This window comes from Montipora foliosa, unplaced genomic scaffold (assembly GCF_036669935.1).
Source record: "Montipora foliosa isolate CH-2021 unplaced genomic scaffold, ASM3666993v2 scaffold_403, whole genome shotgun sequence".
NCBI lineage: Eukaryota > Metazoa > Cnidaria > Anthozoa > Scleractinia > Acroporidae > Montipora > Montipora foliosa.
The window spans coordinates 407,501-412,500 of NW_027179705.1; the positions used below are offsets into that span (position 1 = coordinate 407,501).

A 5,000-nucleotide genomic window follows, 5' to 3' on the forward strand; every position below is an offset into this window, starting at 1 on the left:
TAGCTTTCCTTAAATGGTTTTATGCTTTTCTGTTTAGGTCTCTGATATGTTCTGGATTGCTCTTCTTTTCCTATTCCCTTGCTGCTTCAATATTTTCAGATCTGTTTTGGCGTTTTGCGTTGTTTTTAGAAACAGATTATTTGAACCATAACTGATCACAGCAAGTGCATATATATTCAGCGCCATGTGTTGTCTTATCACGAAAAAGACTGAATCACTTTCGACATGGAATGTCCAATAGAGTCTTGACCTTGACAAATTTCAGTTTGATTTAGCCTTGAGCTCTGCATAGCTTTCCTTAAATGATTTTATGCTTTTCTGTTTAGGTCTCTGATATGTTCTGGATTGCTTTTCTTTTCCTATTCCCTTGCTGCTTCAATATGGATTCAACTCCAGCAGCATGCACATTCATGTGATAGGAAGGATCATTGTATAACTGGTGGGCAACAGAAGAAAAGAAGCATGAACCATCTGAGGTACTTTCTAGTGACTTCAATCCTTTTTGAGCTAATCGAGCCTATAACAGTGCTATAGAAGGAATTCTCAGTATTGTATGTGCTGTATGTGTACTCGTTCCATGAGCAACAGGGCCTGGGCTCGATTCAATGTCTCCTGATGTCAATAGCTCTTCTCTTGATAGACAATAATTCTCATTTTGTTGGTTCAATTTTGTCGAATGCGTAGAAGCAGATTGATCTTGAATACACAATAGAAATGACAAATCTTTTTTGTGTTTAGCAGTCCTGCGGATGATAAGATAGAAATGACGATTAGCATATCCTACTCTCGAAGATTGTTACGTCTGAGTTGCGGTCTAGGTATGGAGATATAAATCCAAAAGAAAGAGATAAACACTTTCTCAACCCAGACTAGCTCGGTACGTTCTTATTTAAATAATGCACCATACACTTTCTAATTACCTTGTCTTTCTGAAACAAGCTCGACGTTTTCTTGTAAGGAATTAATCCTGGAAGGTTCTCTGTTCCGGGGAGCATGTGCCGTGCCTCAGCCCTTGCTCTATCGCAGGAGATTGGTACGGATTTCTCATCAGTTTTCGTTACATAATCAGTGACCGAGTCTTTCGACAGTCCTTTATTATGGTCCACCACACAAGTACTAATGTCTGGAAGCATGAATTGCTTGGTTGCCTCACTGTTTTTCATGTCACGGATGTTGTTCAAGTTGTATTCATGTGGCTTTGATGACTCATAGCTTGCAAAACTTAGTGATAGCTTTGATAAACATTGGCATACTTTGAAAGCTTCGATGTTACTCTCCAAATGGAAGTCACCTTCCACATGGAATTTGTTTATCCCCCGTGAGCTTAGGGGATGAACAAGCACTGTCTTCTCACCATGTGTCTGTCGATTCCATTTGTACATGTCTTACAGTCTTCGCGTTGGTCAGTGAAAGGCGGTGCACAATTAATTGCACCAATCTGTACTTGTTCAGAATATTTTGCTTCACCTTCGAAGAAAGCCATTTCTTTCATTCTTCCGTTTCTTGCTTCTAAATGCAGCGGAAGGTGCTCAAACACTAAGTGTAAAAGCGACATACAGCAATGGCAGCGCACAACCTCGCGAACAGGAAGTCACAGCTTTCTAAGCTGTGTTGTGATTATCCATCCTGATTGGCTTATTAGATCGAACTTCCGGTTACGCAGGAGTGACACATTTGCATAAAGAACCTCACCAAAACTCGTGGATATATCCACGAGTAAAAACGAAGGACTTTTCTCTTCTATTCTATGTATTCCTCCTCCGGAATATGGTCAATCGAACGCACCTCAAGACTCTTGCAACAAACTTACAAGGTCTTGTGAGATTCCTACAAGATTCTAACTTGTAAGATACATGTTTCTTGCAATAATTCCTTTAGCTTCATTATTCAGTTTCACTTACACAGGAGCTTACACAGGACCTTATGAATGGCAAAGTGATTTGTTACATCATTCATTGAAATGAAATTATATAAATTGATTGATTGACTGTTGTGAATCTTTTCCAGGGCCTACATATACTTCAACCACAAGATGCAGTGCTGAAGGAAATTGTTCATTGAAATTTAATTCGAGGAAATTTCGGGAGATGCAAGAAGCAGACAGTTCTGACTGCAAGTTGTGATGCAGTTGTGAATAATTATTGATGTTTTTCTCTCAAAAATTGGGAGGGTAGAGGTTTCATTGCCATTCTGGATACACCTTGTGAACATTATTAGGTCAAACTGTTGACATTAACTGGGTCAAGTGTATTTGTTCCAGACATCAGGTAATTGAGTCGAACGCCCTCACATTGAACTGGATGAACACAAGGGAGAGATGTTCAGTGCAACAATCAGTGACTTCTCTGTTCATACACTGTAAGTTTTTTGACGAAAATCAAGATAGATTTCACTGTCCCTTGAGTCTGAGGAAATTGTCAGTCATCTTTCAGTGGTAATTACATCAAACACAAGTGATAGCTCTCTAATAAACACATCTGCATGTGGCAACAATGATTAAAAGATCAATGTAATTTAAGTACTACTCAATTACATGCAGTAAATTTGCTTTGGGAAACTCTGCAGTATTTTCCATCTGTGCGTGCGTGCACAGTACTGGCTTTGACAGTCGCTTTGACAGAGAGTATTACTTCTAGCTTTGGTCTCGTTAATAATGACGTTTTTATGAGTTGCATAGATGGTTTATAATTTGAAGCCGGGCCACCTCCGATATTAGATCGCCAAAAATTTTGTTGTGTCTTCAGAGATATAATCGCGCCACATTGCGTTTTCATAATTATTGTAGCTATATAGGAAAAATGTTATTGAGCACCTACCTATCAGTAGACTCAGTTTCTTCCAGTAAAAATGTATCCGAAGATTTCTTGAAAACAGGATATTGCTGCGTAATCTACAAATGCACAAAATAAATGTTTGGTTATCGGGAAAAAGGTAATAAAACATAAAAAGCACTGGCCAATTGAGAGGAGCAGATCTCTATGGTATAATGAACTTTAATTTAGCTGTCAAGTGTATTTAGTGCACAGCAATATGGAATCGGTTTGTTTAATAATGATAAAGAATTAATAGGTTTTTTTATGGTGACGCTAGCTATGCGCCTGCCCTCTTATAGATCATAGGTGAGAACCAATCAAAATGCGTGCATTATTTAGCTTATTATCTAAAGATAAATAGACAGCGGAAGCTTTAGAATTAAAGCTCTCGAGCTGAACCAGGTAACACTTTTATAAATGAATTCCAAAAAATAAGACTGCTCTGAAACGTGATCCGTGAAAATCATCAAAACACATTAAGCCTAGGGGGTTTATATGTTTACGGCCTATTTTGGAAAAATACATAATATAGTATTGGGGGGCTTATATTAGAGGCATGAGGGGTCGTCATGGTAACTATTACAATCAATCATACGTTCAAGCCAGGTGGTGTGCCAAATTTGGGGTCTGGGGCATTTCACTATTTTTATCCGCACTTCCCCCCTCCCCCATGGAGGGCATTTTTCCGACGGGTCTCTTTTCCTCTGAAATCAGATTCCGACAGGTCCCTTTTATTACTGGGTTGCCGTATGGCAATCCCAGTCGGAAGGTTGGTAGATTTTTTTTAGATTTTTTTTACCGTGTCGGTAAAAGTCTTGCCTGTCACTCCCCTGGTAAGTGCTGTCTTTGTGCATAGAGCCTTCTACGCATATTTTCTTAGGATCGAGAGGGTAGTGGAAATGCGTAGATTTCTCCGGCGGACACAGTAGAATCGTTAACTTAACCTGTAATGGCGTCGAAAGTCATGTAACACAAATGGCGTTTTAGTGGATCATTAAACAAAATATACCCTTATGGAGCTCAATAATGGAAAGTCAGTTGGATAAACTAGGCAGGCGGTGAAATACAAACACCTGGAATCTTAAAAGCGACGAGTAATGAACTTCGACAACAATCTATCGCCCGTCGAGCCAAAATCAAAGTGAGCTGTATTTCTAAAAGAATATTTTACCAAGTGTGCTGTTATGTAGAACACTGAAACCAAATGGAAAATTCTCTGGTAACTTATGGGTTCAACAAAGACAGAGAACGAATCGAACACCTTACGTGGATCTGTGATCAACTCTGCACAGTGTTCAGGTAAAAAAAATAATTGGAAATGTGACCCCAAGAATTATTTGAAAGAAAGCTTGTCGTGTATTTTGTGCTTCATTATTCAAGGAAAAGGTTTTTCATGTAAACGGTTTGATCCTGAAATTTAGTTTGTTGCAATATTGCGCATATTTGACACGATCGAGTTTCTTCTCTTCACGCATGTAATGAAATAGAAGTGCTTTTTGCCTCTAATAGCAAATATGTTGTTTGTTTCAAAAAATTGTTCGCTGGAAAAGGTGGCCTTTATGAATTCATCACGTTTTATGATATGCGAGCTTAACTGGATAGTTTTTATGGCAATAGTAAAGCATTTTCTTATCAAAATGAGGATAGCGTCTTTCTGGTGTGTTAACTTAATTAAATCGTGAGTTTGTATTTGCCGTCTGCCGCGTAACCTTGATTTCCACTCTCAAAATTACCTCCAGAACCTACTTTTTGCGTAGAATAAGCTTTTAGAATGATGTTCTTGTTTGGCATAAAGCAAGCTAACAAAATCTGCACCTTGCTAAGTTTGCATTTGTTAGCGTTAATAGTATTTTCGGTCCGATGCTTCTGTTTTATGAGGGGTATATTGTTTTGGTCTCCCATCCAAATACTAACCCCACCGGAGAAGAATTAACTTCAGTGAACTTTGGTATTACAAAGCTGTCAGATGTTCAGAGGGCATGCTTAAACTTGTGGTGAAAAGAAGTTGTGAGGGAACTTCAAAATTATCAACATGTCAGCCCAGAAGCCAATGTTTCTCGCTTCTCTTTTATTTGTTATTCTTCAGACTGGAATGCTGTAGTTCAATACCACACAATTCAGTGCCTTCTGATTTTCTGTAACACATACCACAGGCAACCCAGTGTATGCTTCACGGAAGCATCGTTA

At 38.7% G+C, this 5,000-nt stretch overlaps 1 long non-coding RNA gene across 1 annotated transcript in view; it reads left to right on the forward strand.

Moving 5' to 3' along the window:
* Nucleotides 1-3,711, forward strand: part of LOC137988032 (uncharacterized) — a 10,783-nt gene extending 7,072 nt beyond the window's left edge. The window contains exons 3-4 of the long non-coding RNA XR_011120723.1: nucleotides 327-476; nucleotides 2,008-3,711. This is a non-coding gene — a long non-coding RNA (uncharacterized lncRNA). The remainder of the gene's footprint in view (nucleotides 1-326; nucleotides 477-2,007) is intronic.
* The last annotated feature ends 1,289 nt before the right edge of the window (nucleotides 3,712-5,000 follow it).